We start from the raw sequence: 25,309 nt of genomic DNA, 5'->3' as shown, positions 1-25,309 counted from the left end.
TTAGAAAGCTATGTGACCTTAGCAAGGTACTTTGTGTCTCTTAACCTCAGTTTCTTTATCTTTAAAATAAAGAAACTAGACTGGAAGATGTCCAAAGTCCTTCCCAGTGTTTACGTACAACTATTAAGGTCACAGGTAGCTTATCAGCATATAGTCAAATCCATCCACATTATATTAATCATCAGTGCCGTCAGATTTGACACCTGAGGGAATTCCTCGGCTTTAATCATCTTAATTTTCCAGAAGAGAAAAAAAGTGCAGAGAAACTAAATACATTGTCCAGTTTTACACAAAGAGGTAAAACTGGGGTTTACCAAGTGTCGTCCTGGATTCTTGGTTTAAGTCTTAACCAGTAGTTCATTCAGTCAACAGGAAGCATAAGGCATGTGCTATACCCTGGGTCCCCTCTCCATATTCGTTTCAATTTCAAAACAGGTCTACTTATCCCAAAAATCAAGAGTTATAAAATGCTTGGGGCTTACAATCTGATATGTACTGATCATAACTAAAGGGCAGTGTTAGTGGAATTTGAATTGTTTTAATTTCAAACCTTAGATCTAACTATCCTGTCCCAGCACTGGCACCATCAGCAAAATGCTGTGATTATGCCATTTACTCTACTTGTTTCCAAATAGCTACTTTCTGGGTCAGAACGACTAAAGTAAACAGGCCACCCATAACAATTCTGTGTCATCCTAACCCACTGTAGCCCAACTGACACCTCTCTACCTTGGGGGATGGGGAAGATAGAAATTTCATAATCTCCTTTACCCTGTGGCTAAGCCATCACCCTCTTGCTTTTACACTGGGATCTTCGAGATCTTTGTCCAATGTGGCTTGACGATAATAATGGTAAATATCATCATATATTTACATATGTACTGTTTCTTGGATGAATCATTTGGGAGAAGGGAAAATAATTAATCCCAGGCAGTTCCAAATTAAATGAAGAACCGGTAAGAACAACTAGCTTTTTCTTTGGAAATCTGCCCTGTAGGTTCCAGAGAAATAAGATGGTTCGTGGAATGTCAACCCATGCTCACGAGCTAATGCCAATACTGTAAAAACTCCCTTGGGAGAGAGGAGGAAATTGTATCTCATTTCAGCAGACCAGAGTTGGACAGCCTAGGGCCAGAAGTAGAGGATGAGAAGAGGAAGAAGGTTCTAGTTGCTGTACCTTGTTTCCTCCCATATTGTCCCTGAAAAGTACGGTTAGGAGATGCTTGTTTTATTGCAGGTGTTAACCTTGACTGGCACTTTCTGATTGGGCCTGGATTGCGGGGCATTCAGAACCTGGAAAATCGGCAACATGATTGCATAAGCCCATACCCTGGACCCAACTAATTGTTCTTCTCATCACTGGTGCAAGACAGAAGGGGCACCTAGAACAAGGGACTGGGAAAGATCCTTGAACAAGGTATTAGACTTGTGGGGGAGTCATGTTCAACAGTATAGGCTCTTCAACCTGAAGGGGACCCCACACCGACACAGTTGGAGGACATAAGCTAGAGTCAAGGGTTTTGTCTCTTGGCCAATAATGCTAGCCAATGATGACCTCAACTTAAGAAAGAGAAGTTTATAGGGAAGAATATATAGTAGGGTCTCTATAAGAGAGAGACAAAACTGAAAAAAAAAAAAAAAATGTAGGCCAGATGGGAAAAGCCAAATGGAACAGATAAAACAAGAATTTAAAAAACTAAAAAATACTTGGTAGAACATAAGAAGGATTTTGGAAATCTGAATCAGGAACAAAAAATATGAAGAAATAACTGGGTATAGTAAATATTACAAACAAACAAACAAACAAACCCACAAGTGATAAAAGTAAAGATTTAAGCAGATAGGCTGAATGTCAGAATGAATACTGCTGGAGAGTGGCAGAATGAGCCAGACTGTTAGATCACGCAGTATCCTGCAAGGCATTAGGAACTAACCATTAGATGGGGAAAAATAAAGGAAGTGTAGATGGAAGATGAGAGTAGGAATTGCAACTCTGTCTACTTGCAGTCTGAAAAAAAATAAGGTAATAAATGAAAAGATAATAACCAAGATTTTCCCAAAATTCTAAACATAAGACCTCAAAATAAAGAAGATAAGAGTAGCAAAGAAAATAAATTGAAAACACATCCCACTCACAGCCAGGCATATTTTAGTGGCATCCGAAAAGATTCAAGCCCTCCAAAGAAGACATACAAGTGGCCAACAGACACATGAACAGACACTCAACGTCACTGATCATCAGGGAAATGCAAATCAAAATCACAGTGAGTTATCACCTCACACCTGCCCAAATGGCTAAAATCAAAAACACAAGAAACAACAAGTGTCAGCAAGGATGTGGAGAAAAAGGAACCCTCTTGCACTGCTGGTGGGAATGTAAACAGGTGCAGCCACTGTGGAAAACACTATGGAGGTTCTTCAAAAAATTAAAGCTAGAATTACCATAGGATCCAGTAATTCCAATATGAAAATACTAATTTGAAAAGATAGATGCACCCTTAATGTTTACTGCAACATTATTTACAATAGCCAAATTATGGAAGCAACCCAGTGGCCATTGATAGATGATTAGATAAAGAAGATGTGATAGATATATAAATAGATATATAGAGATATACATGTATACAATGGAATGTCACTCAGCCATAAAAATGAATGAAATCTTGCCATTTGCAACAACATGGAGGGAGCTAGAGAGTATGATGCTAAGTGAAATATGTCAGTCGGAGAAAGACAAATACCATATGATCTCACGCACACATGGAATTTAAGAAACAAAAAAAATGAACAAAGAAAGAAGAGAAACAAAAAAAAACAGACTCTTAACTATAGAGAATAAACAGATGGGTGAAATAGGAGAAGGGGATTAAGTGTACACTTATCATGATGAGCACTGAGTACTGTATAGAACTGTTGAATCACTGTATTGTACACCTGAACCTCATAACCCTGTATATTAATTATATTGGAATGTTAAAAAGAATTCAAGCCAAAGAGAAACTTCAACCATATTTATTAGAGTGAAAGCAAACAAAGGTCAGAATGATGTCACACTTCTTGAACAACAGATGCAAGATAATGGAGCAGAGTCCCCACAATGTTGAAGAAAAGATAACTTTGTACCTAGAATTAAATATCTGGGTAAATCATTATTTACATGTGAAGGCAAAATTAATATATTCACAGGTACACAAGACGTCAGAAAAATTCACCCTTTATGGCCCGTTTGAAGTAATTTTTGGAGAAAGCAAAAAGATATCGGAAGCAAAGATAAGTAAAGAATTTAACATTTCTGGTCGTTTAAATAAGCAAAACTTACGAAGCACTTAGAATACTGCTTGTCACATAGTAAGTACTCAGGAAAAATGAGTGGCTATTATCTTTGTTTTCAGTACTCTGTTAAATAGTTGTGTGGATACTGACATCCTCATCATTCTCCAAAACTGAAGGAAGTGCTTTTTAAATTTCTTTATTAAGAATGACATTTACTAGGGGCGGCTGGGTGGCTCAGTCAGTTAAGCATCTGCCTTCAGCTCAGGTCATGATCCCAGGGTCCTGGGATCCAGCCCCAATTGGGCTCCCTGCCCAGCGGGAAGTCTGCTTCTCCCTCTGCCCCTCTCCCCTGCTCGGGCTCTCTCTCACTCTCTCACTCTCTCACTCGAGTTCTCTCTATCGAATAAATAAATAAAATTATTAAAGAATGACATTCACTAGAGATTATTTACCAGATATCATTCATTCATTCACGCATTTGGAAGATCCCATTTAATCTCATGAAGCTCTTATCCAAATGCTGATAATAACTTCTCCTACATTCATCCATTAGCATTATATTGATAGATTTTCTAATATTGGACTATCCATACAATCCTCAAGTAAATCCCATTTGATTATGATAAATGTCTTCCTGGTGGGGGCGGTTGTGCCCTGCGTTTTATTGTTATGTTAGCTGATATTTCATTTAGTGTTAAAAACTGCTACTGAGTTTTTGTTACTCTGTCTAGCTGTCTTGCTGAACTTGCTTATTAGTTTTCATAGCTTGTTAATTTTCATGGCTTTTACTTATAAATAATGATAATTCTACCGCCTCCCTTTTAATCTTTATGCCTCTTCTTAGTTTTTCCAATGAAATAGCACATGCTAGGTGAAGCATACAGGCTTTGGAGAGAGACTTAGCTGTGGACCCTGGGCACAAGGTGTGCTTGGACCCTTGGTGCTTCTGAGTCACCTGAAAAGCAGTGAGAAAAGCACCTCAAGGAGTTTACAAGGATTCCACAAGTTGAAATGCTTGGCACGTGGCCAACAATAAATGCTAACTATTGAAATATTTACTAAATAAAGTTAAGAACAAGGGATACGGGAGGGCACATGATGTAATGAGCACTGTGTATTAATAATGCAACTGATGAATCACTGAACTCTACCTCTGAAACTAACAATACACTATCTGTCAATTAACTGAATTAAAAAAAAAAAAAGAACAAGGCATACCTAATCCAATCTTGGAAGTTTAGGAAAATCTGCCCGAGAAACAATATGAAACTGAAACCTCTGGACCAGGTGCGTGAGTCAGAAGAAAGGGTATAGGAAAAAATACTGGATGCAATAAAGCATTCCCGAGGAGGGACGCGCATGTCCACATGCTTTGCAATGACAGAAAGCACAGCATGTTTAGAGAATGGACAGCTGTTCAGTATAAGTATACTGGATGACTCAGCTCTTCGGATACCAATATTAACTGCTCCAGTAGATAATGAGTTGCTGAAAGGAATTATGTTTGGTTCAGTTTTTTATCCGTAAGAGCACTTGGCAAAGAGCCATGCACTGAAAAAGTGCTCAATAAATATTTGCTATTTTTAGGAAGGTTTCTGGTCCGTTGTAAGCCTACTTGATTCAAAACCATAGCCTGGGAGCCAATACTTTATAAACTGCAGAGGCTAAAAGTAATGTGTCTTGAATTAAGAAAGGTCAAGGTTTAGAAGAGAGATACCTCAATATCAAATCTAAATCAGCCATCATAAAACCACAGGTCTGAAGTTTTAGAAGTCCTTCACAAAACAATGAGAAGAGTCCAGGGGTAAAGTCTAATGATATAAAATACAGATTCTTAAAAATCTGACATCTGGGATTACTGCAAATTTTAAAGTGACATAATAAAGTTGTTATGTCTATGTATTTGTTTCCTTGGATTCTCAGGAGAAGGAGCACTAAATAAATTAAATATTAATAGTACTACTATTTTTACAAAATTTTTTTCATCTTTTTTGTATTTTGAAATATTTTTTTTCAAAATAATTGGCAAATAGAATTAAGAAAATGAAAAAATTTCTATTAAAAAATTTTAAAGAATAGGGTGTGTCTTGTTTCTATTTCCTTTCATTTACTGAAGGATTTACTTTGCAATTTATAAAATGATCCCCTCAATAAAAACTGGCACAAAATATTAAACAGCACCTCCCTCTTTTTTTTAGTTCTAATAGGCTCATGCTGATCTAAAAAAGCTCATATGCATCATCCTAAAAATGAATGTAAGGATTCTATCAGTAGTCTGGCCCAAATTAGATCCTCAGGAAATTCTATTTCCCTTCCTGACCCTGACAATATGCTGGTATTGGTTTTCCAACAGCTATCTGATCATTGATGATTTATTTCCGGTCAAATCTAGTCAAACTCCTTTTCTCAAAACCTTTTATCACTTGGCCCCTCAGCAATATGTGATAGATATGGACAGCAAAAATAACATTATTAAAGATCGATTATGTGCCAGGCAAGGTGCTAGGCACACAAGGATGCTGCGTTTCCCAAACTCCAGCCCTTCCAACTCCATCATCACAATTCTTGTCATTCTTGGTACCACTTTCATCATTCACTCAAGAGGAAAATCAATCTGAAAACAAGTCAATATAATAAAATACTGCCGATACTATTAGAGAGGTACCCATCAGGAGGGGACAAAAACAAAGGAGAAATGTAGTCAATATTTCTAGGGGGCTTGAGAGGAGGTAAAGTTGGGGCTTTGCCTGGAGAACTTCACAGAGGAAGTGACTCTTTAAAGACTGGTATATTAAAAAAATAAATAAATAAAAATGAACTCATAGATACAGAAAATAGATGGGTGGTTGCCAGAGGCAGGGGGTTGAGGAATGGGTGAAATGGGTAAAAGGAGTTGAAAGGTACAAACTTCTAGTTATAAAATAAATAAGCCATGGGAATGTAATGTACAGCATGGTGACTATAGTTAATACTGTATTGCATATTTGAAAGTTTCTAAAAGAGTAAGCCTCTCTTGCATGGGGGTTTCAGGGTAGGGTAGGAAGGGACACATAATTCAGTCAGTAACTGTTACCTTTCCAAAAACTGAAAAAATCTGAACTCCAAACATATCTGACCCTAAGAGTTTTGGAAAGTATTATAAACCTAGTAGTTATAAACCTAGTAGTATGTCAGATAGTTATAGGTGTATGGAGGAGAGTTTAAACACAGTGCTGATGGGAGTGCAACAGGAAGTACATGAGTTAGGGAAAACCTCACCACAAATGGGATACTGAACCAAGCCAATGAGGTAAGGGAATAGGCTATATCTGAGAGAAGAGCAGTCTAAGTAGGGGAACAGCAAGTTCAAGACACTTCGATAAGAACAGAGCAGTATGTGTGATGAGGAGAAAGGTTGTCAGTGTGACTGAAATAGTGGAAGAATAGTAGGTAAGATAACAGAGATAAAAATCACTTAGGGCCTTACTGACCTTTGCAATGGAATTTGGCTTTTACAGAAGTGAGGTGAAAAGGCTAAGGAGGGTTTTGAATGGAGGAGGAGCATGACCTAATTAATGTTTTAACAGGATCACAATGTGTGGCTGATCATCTCCAAAGATGGCTGCCATCATCGGCACCATCCCTCGTTGAACAAGCATGACAAGCTACCTAGCGAGGGGTAGAGTCTATGTCCTCTCCCACTGAATCTGGGATGGCCTTCTAACTTGCTATTCCCAACAGAATGAAACAAATGTAAAGTCTGGGAATTCTATACCCAGGCCTTAAAAGGATTTGCAGCTCCCACTTCCTCTTTTATGGAAGCTGGATACTATTTAAGAAGTCTGACAACCCTGAGACCATCAGGTTATGAGAAAGCCCAATCTAGCCATTTGGAAAGGCCAAGTGTAATAGAATGAAAGAACCCACCAACAGCCTGACCCAACGTCTTGAGCCATCTCAGACAGTTCTTGGACACTGGAGTCAGCTGAGACCACAGACACTGTGGAATGGAGACAAGTCATTACCACCGTGTCCTGTCCAAATTTCTAACCTCCAAACCTTGAACAAATAAAATGGTTCTTGTTTCACACCATGAAGTTTTGGAGGAGTTTATCACATAGCAATTAAAAACTGATACTAAAACTGTTAATGAGATCAGGTGGTGGGTAGACACCTGAAATGCAGCAAAGCTACTCTTTCTAGTCAAAGTTAGAAAGGCAATGATGAACCTCTTACTGGTGGCTGGAGAGAGGGCAACACATTACACTGTGGCCAAATGCCTGGCAACACTGCAATAATACAGAAGAAAGAAAATATATCTAATGTACTTGTGGACCTGACTAAGAAGATTTCTGAGCATGATAACTGGCTCCATTTAGCTGCCCAAGATTGATTACAGGAAGACAAAGATGAACTAAAGTGTTCAAGTGGGATTTAGAGAAAATTGTTCAACCCAGGATTTGCCAGCTTAGAAAAGAAAACTTTTTGTCATTCTTGCCTCTCCAGACAGCAGAAGATTCTTAAAGAAAGAAGCAGTCCTAGGACAAAATTCAAATCCAAGGTCTATTAGCACAATGTGCTCTCAGGTTAAAGATCAAATCAAGTGCGTGGCTGGAAGATGCCTCATCAAGACCTTAGATGAAGGTAGTGCCTCATAGACCCAGTCAGCAGGACAAAAATGCTTCGAAAAACCTTAAGGGTTTCTCCTACAGCATTCTGAAAGGGTTTCTCCTACAGCATTCTGACTTGCAGCCAAAGTAAAGAGGGGTGTGTCATGAGAGTCTAATGGGTACGTCCTTCTCTAAGGGAGTGAACCTCAATAAAATTTATAGGAAGCCTTCAAGATTTAAAAGAAATTGTACTTAAAAAAAAAAAAAAACCCACAAAAAACTCACCACCAGGTAAACAAAAGGAAGGACACAAAAGGTCCCTAGATCCCAAACTCAGAGCAGGAAGTGGCTTACTCAGCTGCTGACAAGAGCTAGTTCTTATGGAAAAGAAAGAAAGACTCAAAGGAGGGGGCTTTAACTTTCCAGCCAGCCCAGATGAGGTGCCACACGTAGGAATGAAGAAACCTTCCGGAATGTTTCCTCCCCTGGGGCCTAGTAAGAGCTAAGGAGCTGAATGTAGCCCAGACTGCGGAATCATGACAAGTAACAAATTACTATTTGTTAAGCCAGCGGTTTCTGGGAGTTTGTTTGTTTGTTTTGAGGGTTTGCTTGTTTGTTTTGTGGGTTTGTTTGTTTGTTTAATGCAGGCAGGGCAAATAAACAGAAGCTTTCTGGCTGCTGTGTCCCACTGAGAACAGACTGGGGGGGAGGGGCAAGTATAGCAGCAGGGAGACCAATCTTGCAGTGATACCTTGAGGCATGACAAGAGTAGCTTGGATACAGGTGGCAGCAGTGAAGCAGGTGAGAAGTCAGATGTGGGATATACGCTGAAGGGACAGCTAAACGACCTGGTGGCAGATTAAAATGTGGGGGGTGAAAAAAAGAGAAGTAAGGACACCTCTGAGATGAACTAAGTGATTATCTATGCAACTCAAAGAATGGAACTGCCACCAAGTAAGAGGAGGGAGACAGTGGAAGAAGCAGTTTGGGGGTTAAGCCAGGAATCCAGTGAGTCCTAGACACCTCCTCAGGAATACTAACTAGACTGTTGTGTATACGAGTCTGGAGTTCAGGGGGAGGTCATGACCGGATATAGAAATCACCACTCTAGGAAGGCATTAACAACTACGAGGCTGGATGAGATCACCAAGGGAGTGAGTTACACAGACAAAGGACCTAGAGACTGAGCCCGCTGACTCCTCTGTTTAGAGGTTAGGGAAACGCAACCAGCAAGAGACTGAAATAGGTGATGGTATGGCAGAAGGACAAGCAGGAGAGGGGGGACTGCCTGGAAGCCAAATGAAAAACTCTGAAAAAAACTCTGCTGAAAGAGTGCACCAGAAGAGAATCAAGCCCTAACCGCGGAATCCAACATGGCGGGGCTTAGTACCTCTGACAAGGACAGTTTTAGTGGAGTAGTGGGGATGACAGCCTGCCTGGTTCAAGAGACAGTGAGAAGAGAGAAATTGGAGACAGAAAGTAGAATTGAAAATGGGGACCGAAAAACCAGGTGGTGGCTGGAGAGAAACATGAGGCCAAAGACAGCTGTTTGTTGTTTTTGTTGTTGTTTATGGGAGAAATTATAGTGATGGGAAAGACCCATTACAGAGAGACAAAAATTGATGATAGAAAGAATGAATTACTAAAGGCTCTGTCCTTGAGCAGATAACAGGAATGAGACTGCACGGCTGAAGGACTGCAATGGATTTCTGGCTGGGTTCCTTATCTCCAATTTGTTTTTTCTTCAATAAATCCTACCCCAGACTGATTTCCCCCAAATACTGTTTTTATAATAGTCCATCATTGTTTTTGCTCTGTTGTTTTCTACCTGTTTTACACTCCTCTGCTTAGTTGTCAAACTGCTGAATGTCCTGACTCTCATTGAAGTCAATACAAATCAACCATGTGACCAACCCTGGGCTGGGCTCACACTGTCAATACTTTATTCAAAATGTGACTGTAGAGACACACATAACAAGATGAACTTACAGAGACAAAAGTTATCACAGCAACAAAGAAATTCTTCATACAAGGGAAAAAATAATTCCACCTGGGCAGTATAAAGGGGCGGCAACAGTTATGGAGGTCGGATGCTTTCAGCAGGGCGCAGGAAGGATGACGAGGAGTGAGCAGGAATAGCAAGTGTGTCTAGAGCACAGAGAAGTGTGACTGGAACTAGCATGGAAGAGGAGCCCAGGCTGGGAAGGCTATCCAATCCCCCAAGCCTGGCTGGAAGCTATTCCCCCCCCAACCCCCGCTCTCAGTGGGAAGCCTCTGCAGCTGCCAGTTCTTTACCCCTCCCTCCCCTACACACACACACACACACACACACACACACACACACACACACACAGTCTCTGTTTTAAGCAAAATGAGCCCTGGCAATCTACAAACCAACCTTAGGAGGGCGGGCAACAGGCTGAACCAGATCAGAGATCTTCAAAGTAAAAAACAGGCACCCCTGGGGAACCCCACAGCTTTCCAAGGGCTGTATGGATATAGAGAGTTCTAAAGGAACCAATTTCCGGATCCACTATTTCCATAGGAACCCTTTTTTATAAGTGATATGCCTGAAATGTGCCAACAGCAAGCAGTTTCTGGCAAGTTCTCTTTTCCCACTTCCCCTTTCATAATTACCCTTCACCCATTTTACCAAAGGAAGGCACATCTCTCTCCCATTCAGAATCTCACCATATGTCTTGCCTCCCCAGGGTGCCAAATAAAGGGGCAATTTGAAAAACTGATATTAGAGAAACTTCTTTCAGGAAAGCATTGATATCAACACTACCCATACCTACATGTATGATACACATTTCCAGTATAGTTTAGTTTTATGCCTCATAATTACTTATCAAAAGTTAATGAATTACTTTGGTTACCTGTGTACTAATATTTAAAATAACATAAAGGATAATTTTAACAGAATTATTTTAAAAATTAAATTTAAATGTATATACTTTTTGTTGCAGAAGAGTAAGAAGAACACGGAAGTTGGAAAAACATATTGTAAACTTTCTAACTATAAAATGTTCAATTAAAGAATAATTGAATATTTTAGAGGTCAGAGCTAACAGTGCCCAAGGGGTATTTCATTTCTTGAATTTCTATTAGAAGGCATATAAGCAAAATGCCCAGTGAGAATGAAATGATACAAGGGATTATTGAATGTATCACAGGGCTTCTTTCCTGTGCCACTGTGATAAGTAGAGCTCCCCCCGCCCCCACCAACCTTACAACCATCATATTTTCTTCTTGTAGGATCATTTTCAGTTTCAATTCCTTTATTTAACAAAATACTTTCTGTCACTCTCCTGATCCCCTCTGCAGTCTGTTAGCACTTGGAGAAACCTTAGCATCAGGAGAAGAAGCAACTATGTATTACTAGAAAATGATGAGCGAATACACATTCAGACTTTTTTTATCCATTTTTATATGGTCTATATACAAAATATACATTTTGTACACACACACCCATACATATATGCATATGCATATATGTACATATGTATATTTTGGTCCTTTCGAAAATGACCCACAAGACACTACTAGAGTCACAGTGGGATAAAACACTGAAAAATATATGTATATGTATACCCTGCCTCCAGATATAAAACGACTACGAATAACACTGCTGAATTGAAATGAGACCAAAGAGCTTCTTATTTCCTACATCCGATTCCAGTAGTGAGGAACTTGAAGAAAAAAAAAAAGGTAAAGCAAAATAATAAATATATAATTAATAATAATTAGTAAAGGGCGCCTGGGTGGCTCAGTTTGTTAAGCGTCTGCCTTCTGCTCGGGTCATGATCCCAGGATCCAGGGATCGAGCCCCACATCGGGCTTCCAGCTCAGCGGGAAGCCTGCTTCTCCCTCTCCCACTCCCCCTGCTTGTGTTCCCTCTCTCGCTGTCTCTCTCTCTCTGTTGAAAAATAAATAAAATCTTTAAAAAATAATAATAATAATGATTAGTAAAATTCACCATTAAATAGCTAGTAGTGAATATACTGCAGGACTAGCTAAAACCACAAAGGTTCTTCCAACTTCCCTATGGAATTTTTACACTCAATCCATTCAAATAGGATAGCAGCAAGCACTTAAGCATTATTCAATCTCAATAGCCTCATGTAGTAATCTGCAATCACTGTGTAAGTAAACCAAAGAGCTAATACTGAACTAAGGAAAGCAGCTGGCCTCTTGCCAACCTTCATACCATAAAGCCTCTGAAAAAGCTTCTCAAATAGTTGACTACACCACCTCGGTTGTGATATAATGGGAAAGGCTTCTGTTCTGATCTCTCCATGAACCCCAGCTTTCCACTTGGATGGATGAATGGACAGGGAGATGGATAAATTCAGCATACAGATCAATCCACATGTACCTATGCCAAGCCCTATCAGCAAAAACTGATGCAAATTAATGTTTTCATTCAGGAACCATGAAAGAAGTTTCTCCAAGGAACCAAACACATATGGACACTCATGTGAATACTAGTTGATCATAAAGCTAATCTTTAAATATATAATTAATGATTGATGTCAATCATGCAAGTACTATATAAGCAGTGTTACTTGAAAACCAACATTCTATCATTATAACACTGCGTCCATCAAAATGAAGTCGTGGTTAGTTGTCACCGCCAAATTGTGGGAAATACTTATATGGAAATATCATTCTTCCTAAATACCCGTGATCTTAAATCTGTCCGGGTTCAAATCCTCAGTTCTACCACTTAACTAGCTCTGTAACTTTGGGAAAGTTATTTATTACCCTATGCTTCAATTTTCTCAGCAGTATAATATAGTCCCTACCACCACATAACTTTATTATGATGATTTTTAAAAATACATACTTGGAACAACGTCCAGTACATAATAAGAACTCAACAATTATCAGCTATAATTCATATTATTTCCCATAATTCAAGTTGCTGGCAGAAAGACAGAACTCTCTGTATTATCATTAACTAAACTTCAAAAGAATAGCTACCTAATGAGCAAACTTAACAGTAAACTCTAAGAGATAAATGAAGAAAAGGACAGTTTTCTAAGTTTTAAGATGTTTTTAAAACTATTTGTGGTTCAAGACCCACTTAAAAACCTAATTAGAGTTGTGGACATTTTCCTAAGAAAAATCCACTTATCCATAACATTTCAGGGCTTCAATCATAGCCTTCCTGAAATCTACTCAGAGCCAGCAAACCTGAAATGGAGAACCTCCTGGGGTTTAAAATCCTCTAATTATCAAACTCTGTTTCAATAAACTTTAAACCACTGATTTTCTCCCTCCTTCATAGAAGTTGATAAACATGTATTTCATTAACAACTAGTATGTCTTGCAATAGAGCTGCTGACATTTATAACTGAATCTCATGGGTGAAAACAAAAAGCATCAAATCATTTTCTTTAAGCCCACCAAAATCTGCAGGAAAATTCCAAATTTCAGGACTACAACTTCAAACCAGGTTCTGGAGTTCCTACTCCAGACTGTCGGAGAATAGTGAATCCAAAGTATGGGAAGGGGCGCCTGGCTGGTTCGGTCAGTAGAGCATGTGACTCTTGATCTCCGGGAAGTGACTTCGAGCCCCACATTGGGTGTAGAGCTTACTTAATAAAAAATAATATATACATTAATAGATTAATAATAAGTTAAAAAAACAAAGTATGGGAACACTGCTTACTAGAGCTTCAGGACCAGTGACCAACCTATCTCCTCTGTGTCACTCTGTCACAGAGCAGATGATACTGCAGCCATTCTGAGTATGACTAAAACTTTGAGAGGAGAAAACACAGGGAGAGATGGAAGAATGTGACCTTAAAACACAATCATAACAAACCTTTAGAACTTTCTGAGACTTCTTAACTTGATTACATAAAATTTTAAATTCTTCGTCACTTTAAATCTAAGAAGCCTGTTGCTTTTTTTTTTTCAGTCCCTTCCTTTATATCTCTTTATGTTCTTTCCTTTGTACCACCTTCCTCTGTCTACCTTGCCCACCACACTGCTTTTCAATAAAACAACAGGAGTTTAAAAATTGAATCCATATATCACCTTGCTGCTTTCAGTAGAACAGTCCCCCTCACAGCCATCCCACTGCAGGATGCCACAACCATCCAGATCTAATCTGTTCATTCAGTCAAGTCAGTAAAACCTCATTAGGCACACTGAGAAGATGAGGATGCCTATCAGTTACAAGTCATCACCCGTGTCATAACATTAGAAAGTAGCTTTAAAAAACATAATGGAAAACAGCTAACGACAACCACTTTACTTCCAGTTTTGAAACTTCTGACTCACCCTGTTTAAGAATCTGTTAATACGCATCGTTTAAGAATAACCTTGCTTTATCTACGTTGAAGTTATCAAAATCTTAAATGCACGGCATTACATAAATTAAAATGAATCGTATCCGTTCGCAAAATGCAATCTCAGTTGGAAAAAATCAACCAGATTTTCATTTAAATCCACCTTGGATAAGGGTTTTATTGCAATTAAAGTCTCCTGCATCTCTTCCAAGTTACTAAGACTGCTTTTCTAAGAGATGAGTGGCTTGTCCAGGGTTGGAAGTGAGAATATAGACCCAGGCCTGATTGCCCAGCAGTAACCATTTCTGCAAGTTCCTCTCCCTAGGAGGACAAGGGTCCTTATCCAAGAAGAGGAGGGTAACTCGATTTTGCAAACAAAGGTAGCGACAGACGCGCAGGGCCCTACACACCTTTGCGCCCACCGACAGGGAGTTTGGGAGGCGGCAGGGAAGAAGCGGGGAGCTGCGGTACCTTTCTTGAACTCTCTGAGCTCGGTTAGGTACAGAACTCAGCGCTCCGTGCTGCCAGACGGCGTCTTCTCCGAAACCGGCAGCTTGGCGGGGGCAGCCAGACGCACGTCCCTCGCTCTCCGCGGGTCAGCTGCAGAGTCAGCGGAGGGGAGAGCCCGGCGCCGGGCGCTGCCTCCCGCCACTCCGCTGCCTGCAATACCGAAAGACCGCGAGCGCACGGAGGAGCGGCGCGGGACCCGCAAGCGGACGAGCAAGCTGCGCACCTCTGAAAGTGGAGGATGGCGAGCAGAGGGCACGGAAGGAATAAAGGGTCAGCAGGGGAAAAACCTCTGTGCGTAGTGCAACCGAAAACTGAAGTCGCGGTCAAGTGTTCCCCGTGAGAGGGCAGGGCGGGGCGGCGCGACCCGCAGCTGGTGGCGGGAAACGGGTGGGTCCGCCCGGAGCTGGGAGAGGCCCGAGGCGTAGGCTTTCGGGGAAAATTCCATCGCCTTTTCAACCACCACCACCTCCCCTCCCAGAGCGAAGTAGCAGAACTCTACCTCCATCGAGTCCGGGCTGCAGGGCTGGGGGCGGCAAGCGGCGCAGCCGGACGGGCGCGGCCACCCGGCTCCCTTCCCTGGCGATGGGCTTCGACTGCAACGAGCGAGTCAGCCGGGGTTCCCCATGGGCGCCCTGAACCCAGGGAGTCCCAACCCCCAGCGAAAAGAAAAGTGAAAGAGAAAAGAGCAAGGAGCACAGGGCAAGATAAACATCCCCAGCGGAGGCTGGGGGAGGGGAAGGTGGCAGCAGACCCTGAACGATTGCCCCAGGTGTCCAAGTTCCCCGCCCCCTGGGCTGGGACTCTCGGCAGGTTTCTGCCACTGCCAAGTCCGGGGGCGCAGAACCTGGAGGGAGGAGGAGGTCAGGGAGCGCCGGCCCCGCCTCGCAGAAACCCCGCACGGCGGCTTTGGCCTGTGCCTGTACCTTCCCGGGCACCTGCAGGGAAAGCGCGAGAAGTCTGCGAGACCACCCCCAGCACCCACCCAGCCTGGCTGAGGGCGGGAGGCCTCCCGGGAAAAGCCTGGAGACCTGGGCGCGTGGTTGCGCTTGCAAGTGGCCCAGAGGCAAGGGAAAAGTGTGTAGTAGGATCGGGCTGGGCTGGGCGGCTACTCCAGACCAACCCCTCAGCCCGCAGCGCAGGTTGGAAGAAGGAAGGCTCAGGTGAGGTCTTACTGCAGAAGACGGAATAAGACAGCTGGATGATTACTTTGTCCAAGGCAGTTAACACGAAGGGTGAACCGGCAGAAATGAGCCTGCCTGTGGATCACTTTTCCAGTCTAGTGCATACTCGAGTGTAAACACTGCACATGGCCCCATTAAATAGGACCGTGTGAAATGGTATTAGAGTATTTTACAGTTGAAAGAAGGGAGTAAGTTCTTTGAAGCTGAGTGATCCTTATGCCACACAGAGTCAGCAGAAAAGTCCTTGCCCAGTTTTGAAAACACTTTGAGGAAACTTGAACACCTATGAATCACCGAAAATCCCTAATGGAAGGTGCTTCCCCAAATTTTCCAGTTATGTCACAGAAAAAATGATATGGCTCCCTGGAGTTTAGTAAACATTTAACTGCCTTTTCTTTACAATTACCTATGTGTTAAAAAAATAGAAAAATATTAGAAGTGATTTAAATATTAAATATGCATAAAATTCCACGTAAAATAATTTCATATTTTTATGAAAAAGTTGATCTCTAGATAGTCACTTTCAACAAAAAAAGGTGATATATAAAAATGTAAAAACCATTTTTACAACAATTCAAAAATTTACCATGGTTGGAAATTATATTTAAAGAAATTAAACATTTTTTTCTGTCCAAGACAATGTAATGTTGAATTTTCTTGTAATAATGCCAATGATCTCAAATCTAATCAGACTTTTTCATAGCAATATGCTGAAGCTCTGATTTGCAGAATGGGCATTCACTGCAGGTCTGCAGCTGGATTGGATTGTTGCAAAGATAGTAGCCACAATAGGAGGACAGTATGTGTACACATGAATATACAGATTAGGAATGGAGAAGGGGATCTGTGTCTTATCAACCTGGACTATGGTAGAGCTTCTTGGACTCCTGCAAAGTGAACTCCTCCCATACCTCCTTCAGCACCCTTACGGATGCTGTGTGCTGTGCAGCCGGTAGCCGACATAGATGTCCAGACAGTAAGACACCTTATTGGCTACACCTAGCATCAACCAGCAGAGCCTGATATCATTGTTGCCAGAGGACACATCATCACCTCTCAAACCCTGCTGTGCTTGGGCTGCCCAGGGGCACTAGAGAAAGCTGCTCTTCACTCTTAGCCTATGGGTTCCAGCTGCCCCCAGGGGCTGAGCAGCATCAATGTCTGACAGTGCACTTTGAACATGGGATCACCATGAGTTCCTGGAGAGATTTTCACAACACTCTGGGAAACTGATGGGACTTTTCTTCATAAACCTGAGTTTTAAACTACAATCTGAACACATAAGAATAATAAAATTGGTCTATAAATATTGATCAAGCTTCTAATATATGTGAGTTCTGCAACAAGATGGGCTGAATGGGATATAAAGCATTTGGTCAAGTTGGGGAGATAAAAAAAACATAAGTAATAATACAGTGAAACTGAAAATTATTCTAGCCATAAGATATGCTTTGCCCTATTATTTGCCCCCCAAAAATGTAGGTCAAATTTGTCTTCTTAATTACAGAAAATAAAAGTATTTTTAAATTAGTTACATAAGTGCCTACAATTCAATGATGTTGGGTTTTCAGCATAATTTGTTTTTGTTGCACTGCACTCAAACAGAAGAGTCTCATATAAGCAACTTGTATTTTCAGTTGCCACAGAGCGTTTGGCAAGATACTGAAAATTACTCACACCAATGAACAAGTAAATTCCACTGTATAAATTAAAAACAAAGATTGATGAAATAATTTGAAACCACTGTAAGATACCTCATAAAATTATAATGTAGAGAGATGTAAAAATTAACTAAACCTCACAGGAGGGATTATAATAACCATCCTTTGAATTTACAGAATTAATAATAAAATCATAGTTCAATAAATTTTTAATATCTAATTTTTCATTCCAAAGACAATGGTTGCCTATTGGGCAGTTGTCTTTAAAAGAAATTACTAATAAATGTTTCCTAATAGTTTTTGAGATGACGTGGAAGAAGTTAAAATTAGCTCATCTGATTTAGTGTTCAAAGTCCGTGACTGTGACCTTATTTATGATCCTAAGAACAAACCATGGGCCAAGAACTAGGTTGACTTTCTGGTCTTTAAAAAACCTGGCCCAAGACCCCTCAAGTTTCCATTTTGATTAAAACATGCCTGAAATGCAGCTTTAGCTCAAGGTTGCCCCCCCAACTCTGGTTTTTGTTTTTTGGGGGTTGTTTGGTTTTTTTGTTTGGTGTTTTTTTGTGTTTTGTTTTTTGTTTTAGCAATACTTAGCAATGTTATGAGATATGAACTATCCCCATTTTACAGATGGAGAAACCAAAGCCCAGAGAAATTACACGGCTTGCCTAAGGTCCCACACAACTGACTAGCCCAGCAAGGATTTGAACTTTGGTGGCCTGGCTTAAGTATACACCCCGACCCGCTGCCCCCTCTGAATTGACAACTACCCTCTGCTGCTTGTAAAACAAAGGATTCCTGAGGAAAGAAGGCATTGACTTCCAGGCAGTGTCTCCCAGTCCAATTTTGTTTGCTCTAGAGTAATTTTAGCCACCACTAGGAAGGAAACTCATCAGTTCCATGAATTTCTGCTTCCTGATTTCATTGTATTTCTGTAATGAAACCACTATGGGTGTTACAGCCCCACTACAAATCGGTATTTGAATAAAGTGACTGGCCAAAGGCTGGCGGAGCTCCGCTGCAGATTGGACACCGCGGAGCTAGCAGCTGGTTCCTATCAGAGACACGGATTGTGTTTGAGTCAGATGTACCCATGGCAAAGGAGGAGAAAGACACCTACTTTCAAGCTGCAGGGGAATTATAAACTGTTGTTATAATGTTATAATGTTAAACTGTAACATACTGAATTCTTAATGTACTTAAGTGTATACAGAATCTTTAACGTTTGGATAGATAGCAATTGGGGGGAGGGGTTTAAGTAGAACCAAGAGATCATTTCATATGCTGACACTGTACCGAATGATCTTTTAAGGCTGAACTTGCTAATCAAAATCTAGAGCAAAAAACTTTACTTATCTTACTTAGATTTATAGTGAAAGTGTATCATAAATGTACACAATATGACTTGTGATGGCATTTATTTCAATGATTAACTGTAAAAAGGGATTTCACTTTTCCTCACGGATAGGGGGAAAATACATATGGAAAATACATATTTTCTTCAATTAGCTCTATAACTTAAATTTATGCATTTTTTACAACATGTAACCACCTTAACAAAAAGGTGTGAACTAAAGTTAATAGCAAAGGTAGATGCATATTGACATATCTGACAAAAAAAAAAAAAGTTGAATGACATCGATTTTGATTTTGATTTTGATTCTGCGGCTGGCAAACAGGTCCTGAACAAAAGTTTGTTGAATTTATTTTGGTGAGAAATAATTTCACCTGTCTTTTCACGGTTTTAAATTCTTGCTAGAATCAAAATCTGAGAACTTACAGATCTACATGTAGATATGTGGGTATGTATGCACATATAAACATATATACAAATACACATATACATTCATATTATATATGTATATGTGTATAAATGTACATAATAGTTCTTTGCAAGTATCATGAAATAATTTGATAATTTACGTAACTTAATTCTGTGGTCTATATGGATATCTAATACTACAATCACTTTTCATTGAGTTTTTAAACTAAACTGTCTTCAAAACACTTATCAAAATCAATTTTCAGAAACACTCTGACAAATATCAACTATGCCAATAGAAGGCTCATAATCATCTGTTAAAATACCATTAGTTTTGTTATTATAGGTATTGTTGTATGGGAAATGACCGTGATGAAATGCTGGCCTCCAGCTACCACCCTGGAAGAACCAAAATGAAAATGCTTACAGCCCAAATTAAGATAAACAACATGATTTATTAAATCAATCTAAAACTCACAATGAGAAGCAAAAGAAGAGACCAGACACCAGGTTAAACACACTTAGGGAAGAGTACATGGGTGGAAGACCCCAAGCCCCAAATCCTGGGTTATGCAATGTTCATATAACTTCTCTCTCTGTCTCTGTCTCTTTTTCTCTCTCTGCCACATCATCCTTATCTGATGATGGCATAGTGATGAAGACCAAAGTTGAGGTGTGAATAAGGATGGGGTACAAAGATGAAAGTTACCTAGGGCCAAAACACACGCTTGCCCTATTAGAGAGACATAGGAGTGAAGCTGTGTATTTCCAATGAGCTCCTACATTTTTTGGACACAGAACATGTGAGGCTGGAATGAGACTATACTGGATATCACCAATAATGGCCAATTTAAAGATGGTGCATAAAAATGTCTGCTGAGAAAGTCATAATCGTAACTATGACTTTCTATCCTTTCTATCTCTAAGTAGTATTCTTGTTTGTTCTTGCATGTATTTCATTATCCATTTTTTAAAAAGATTTTATTTATTTATTTATTTGAGAGAGAAAGAGAGAGAGAGAGAGACAGCACGAGCAGGAGGGAGGGCAGAGGGAGAAGGGGTTGGAGAAGCAGATTCCCCGCTAAGCAGGGAACCCGATGTGGGGCTCCATCCCAGGACCCTGGGATCATGACCTGAGCCAAAGGCAGATGCTCAACTGACTGAGCCACCCAGGCGCCCCTGTACCATTCATTTTTAACATGTCTTTCAGGTTACTAACTTACCATTTATATTTAACACATCTTATAAATTTGCCTATGCCTCACAAGCTACTTATGTATTGTCTATGTTTAACACACATCCTATGATTTTTGCCCATTTCTCGAAAGCTGCTAGCCTACTTACTATGTTTAACATTTCTTAGGAGCTTTATCCATCTCATTGTTCTCTTGTCTTGTATAGAAGAATCACATATTCTTTAATAATACATATTTTAGTAATTCTTTGTGATAATATGTTTATTTATTTGAGATTGGTATGCCTGGAGGCTATTATCACGTTTAAAAATATTTGTCCTGCATCGGGCATTGATGTCCTTAACCAAAGGCCCTATAGACATATGGGATCACGGCTGATTCTGAAGCTATATCCTGCACACTTACACCATTCTATTTTGGATCTCAGTAACTCCATGGAATGAAGCCAAATCTGCTATGTTCCTTTGGGATATATAACAGTCTTAGTGTTTTGGTACCTAGTAGAGGGGAGAAAGTTTAAACAGAACCAAGAGATGATTTAAGGTACTGTTATGGAACCTGGACTGGATTGCTCGACAGAAGAACCAAGTGGCACCTGGAGATCTTGGAGGATAGGAGGTTTATTTAACACTGGCAGGCTCAGAGGAGAGTGATCTCCAAAGGTCTGAGCCCTGAGCACAAACAAAGGGGGCAATTTATACACTTCTACTTCTGCATACTTGGCACTTTTGGCGCATGCGCGAAGCGGGGCAGGGAGAAGGACCCAGATTGGTGCGTGCGAGAAGCAGAGCAGGGAGAAGAACCCGGAAGAGCCCCGGGGCAAGAACTGGACTCTCTCGCTGGCTCGGTCGGCCATCTTAGGACACAGATTTTCCTTATCATTCCCCCCTTTGATGCCCCTTTAATCACCTAGTTTAGAGGGCATCATCTTCATCTTCTAAGGAGCGATAGTGAGTAAGGAGTAATGGAGTCTGATTTTAGCAATTGGAGTAGTGATAAACCTAGTAAGGGCATTAAGAATACAAGGACCAAATGCCACTATGAGGAGAAGCAATAGGAGGGGGCTGACAAGGGGGGTGAACCATTGTGAGAGGGTATCCCACCAAGTTGTCTGCTGGAGTGTTTCCCACTGGCGATGTACTCGTTCCTGTAATTGGGTCAGAGTTTCTTGGACCACTCCCAACTCGTTAGCATAGAAACAACATTCCTCCTGTAAGAAGAGGCAGAGGCCCCCTTGCGCGGCTGTGAGCAAGTCGAGCCCGCGCCTGTTTTGGAGGACCACTGAGGCCAGTGAATCGAGTTGGTGCTTCAGGGCCAGGGCCGACTGAGTGAGGGTGGAAAAATCCACCGTGAGTTGTTGAGTTAACCCCTGGTACTGAACCTGAAACATCCCGACGCCAGTGGCGTGGAGGGCAACACCTGATGCGGCCAGCAGGCTCATGATGAGAGGGATGGCCGCGGGGGAGCATTGAGGGCGGCTAGGAGGTCTCCGTATGAGTGGGGCATTGCTCCCAGGGAGGACTGAAGACTGACAAGCATGCATGATTGAACGCACGGGGTGATGCAGATGTTTACACCTTGATCACAAGCTAGAAAAGTGTTGTTAGGCACACAGACCCAACTGTGGCCCATGATGGGTGAGGAAGAATTGCCATACAGTGGTACTGGAGCCAGAAAGGGATAATCTGAGGTCCCCGGTGCCGAGGTGGGAGGTGACATGGTGGACTGGTTGAGGATGACACCTAGGTATTGGACGGGACTGGGCTCCATACAGATCCAGCAGTCAGACTCTAGGGGTGGATTTGAGTGGTTAAGCGCTTGGTGGGAGGCATTAATCATACCTAACAGTTGTGCTATAGATGCTTGCTGTGTGTGGATGGGGGACCCAGGGATGCGCCAGGGCAAGTTATTTTCTGTCTGACTCTAGGGGTTGACTGTAAGGCTTGGACTTAATCATAAATTTGGTCATGAAGTCAGTCCCCATAGGGTGATACTGGCCCAACAGGAGAATGATTCCTGTAGCCCATGATGTGGCATTGGGTTCTAAGACTGAGAGGGTGATCAGTATACAGTGATTGTTAGGGCAAGAAGATGGGGTGGCATTCTGTGACAAGGAAATCCGGATGTCACTGTGCTGTTTGAGGCGCCACCTGGTGGACCATCGTTCAATTCCCAGTCAAGTCGCCACCCATGACTCACATCCCCAGGCTTGCAAGCAGAACTAAGGGCAGGTGTTTGGCTGTTGAGGCGTAGGGCCCCCACAGATGTAGATATCTACCAGCCGGTAACCTGAATGAGGGCCATGGTAGGAACACCATCTGTGAGGTTCCCAGGAGGTATCAAGAAGCTGGCATCCATCAAAATGGAGGTTAACCTTTGGTGTGTGCCCATCCCAGGTGGAAGAAGTCAGTGGGGGCACTGGTGTGGGATTGAGGGGGATAAGCTGGAAAGTCCATTTGCCAGTAACAGTGATACAAGAGTTTGCCCCCCTTGCCTTGCCGAACAAGCTAGAGGCAGTGAGGAGGAACAGCACACCAGGTAGCAGAAGACTGGGACTGACTGGGGCCAAGAAAACCATGGTGAAATGCACTCGGAGTAGACAGCAGAGGGCCAATAAAAGTGGGATCTATGACCTTAGGTAGAGGGAGCCATCATGGCTAACCCATCAGCAGACAAAACCTGTGGACAAGTAAGTGCAGTAATACACCCTAGGGACACCCAATAAGCAATGACAATAGTAAGCCTCTGGGGGAAAGTCCAGTCAGGAGGTGCAACAGTGTAGAGTCCGACTCCCAAGATGAGGGAAATCACACCACGATGAGAGCCAGGGACCATGGTGAACAGGTGTCCATCAGTAGGTGGGGTCTCGTCGAAGGTGAAGCCAGAGTGGGTTCGTGAAGTCTGGCTGGACTCTCCACTGGCACGGCTCCTCATCCGAATGATGAGCTTTCTTCGCTCTGGAGTGGTGGACCCATGGGGTGACACTTGAGACCTTGAGGGCAGTAGGGGCGGTTAGAACAACAGTGTGGGGCCCTGTCCACTGCAGTTTGAGGGGGTCTTTCTTCCAATCTTTGACCCAAATTGAGTCCCCTGTCTGGAAGGAGTGTACCTGAGACCCTAAGGAGATTGGGGCCCTCTCAATGGTGTACTTTTGTAATTTATTTAGGGTGGCCCCCAGGGCCTGAAGCTGCTCCTTTATCTCCAACCTGATGCAAGTTTCCTGGAAGGTTCCCCAGGCATGGGGGAGGCCGTCCATATATTAATTCGAATGGGGAGAAACCTAATGTCTCGGGTGCAGCGAGCACGCAGAAGAGCTAGGGGTAGCAGATCCGGCCATGGGAGGTTAGTCTCTGGACAAAACTTTGCTAAGGTTCCCTTAAGGGTGAAATTCATTCGCTCTACTTTCCCTGACCTTTGGGGCTGGTAAGCAGTGTGGAGTCTCCAGGTGATGTTGAGAGATTTGGTCAAGACCTGTACAATGTCTGCCACAAATGCAGGTCCATTGTCACTATGGATTGTTAATGGCAGGCTGAACCGGGGCACAATCTCCCACAAGAGGACTTTAGCTACTTCCCGGCTTTGCTCCGTCCTGGTTGGGAAGGCTTCAACCCACCCAGAGTATGTGCATACTATTACTAGACGATATCTGAACCCCCTGCTTGGCTGCACATCTATGAAGTCTACCTCTAGATCCTCGAAGGGGGTTGCTCCTATCCTCTGGACACCTGGCGGGGGCCATGGTGCAGACCGAGCATTATTTTTAGCATATGTTATGCACCGTTCACTCGTTGCTCGGCACAGTGCTGGCAGCTGACTGATGTAGTAGTGCTTCTTGAGAAGGGCCTCTAATGCAGTTTTCCCCAGATGAGTGAGTTGGTGGTATTCCTTGACTAGATGCCCTCCAGTTGCTGTTGGAACAAAGATGCACCCATCTGGCATCATCCACCATCCCTTTTCAGTCAGGGTGGCTCCCTCAGCCATGGCCCATTCCTTTTCCTTTTTAGTGTAACTGGGTGGAGGGACTTCTTCCGGGGGTGTTAGGGCCATGGTGAGGGAAGCGGCTCTGTCCATGTCCTCACTGGCTGTGGTCTTGGCTGCCTCATCTGCCAGACGATTTCCCTGCGCTGTGGGGTCGTCTCCTTTCTGCTGTCCCTTACGGTGCAGGACTGCTACTTCCTCTGGAAGCCAGACAGCTTCGAGGAGTCTCAGTATCTCCTCTTTGTTCTTAATAGCTTTTCCTGCTGCGGTTAGGAGGCCCCTTTCCTTGTAGATGGCTCCATGTATATGTACAGTAGCAAAGGCATACCGAGAGTCAGTATAGATGTTGACTCGCTTGCCTTCACCGAGGGTGAGGGCTCAGACTAAGGCATATAATTCAGCCCGTTGAGCTGACCATCCAGCTGGTAATGCCTTAGCTTCTAGGACTTCAGTGGTTGTGGTTACTGCATAACCCACCTTCTGGGCACCCTCCTGTAGGTAACTGCTGCCGTCGCTGAACAGCATGAGCTCTGGATTCTTTATGGCTTGATCCCGCAGATCTGGACGGCTCACGTAGAGTTCATCAGTCACCTCGGAGCAGTCATGGTCTGGTTCCCTGTCTTCCGTGGGGAGAAAAGTTGTTGGATTTAATGTCCTTACTGTTTCAAGGGTGACCCGTGGGTTTTTGCAGAGGAGCCCTTGGTATTGTGCTAGCTGAGAGTTGGAAAGGAAGCGGTGTCCCTGTGCGTTCCTGAGGGACACAACTGCATGAGGGACCTTGACATTAAGTTATTGCCCCAGGGTAAGTTTGTCCGCCTCCTTGATGAGTAGGACTGTGGCTGCCAGCGCCCTGA

At 42.3% G+C, this 25,309-nt stretch overlaps 1 protein-coding gene across 2 annotated transcripts in view; it reads right to left on the bottom strand.

The window, feature by feature from the left end:
• The window catches only part of IL15 (interleukin 15), a 77,071-nt gene extending 61,759 nt beyond the window's left edge, over positions 1 to 15,312 (bottom strand). For both annotated transcript variants that reach the window (XM_032412899.1, XM_032412901.1), the window contains exon 1: positions 15,174 to 15,312. The gene's annotated coding sequence lies outside the window, so the exon portion shown is untranslated. The remainder of the gene's footprint in view (positions 1 to 15,173) is intronic.
• Between the last annotated feature and the right edge of the window lie 9,997 nt (positions 15,313 to 25,309).

The sequence above is a fragment of the Phoca vitulina genome, unplaced genomic scaffold, assembly GCF_004348235.1.
Source record: "Phoca vitulina isolate PV1807 unplaced genomic scaffold, GSC_HSeal_1.0 scaffold14, whole genome shotgun sequence".
Classification (NCBI taxonomy): domain Eukaryota; kingdom Metazoa; phylum Chordata; class Mammalia; order Carnivora; family Phocidae; genus Phoca; species Phoca vitulina.
Note: the sequence above shows the minus strand (reverse complement) of the source record. Positions and strands in the feature narration are given on the sequence as shown.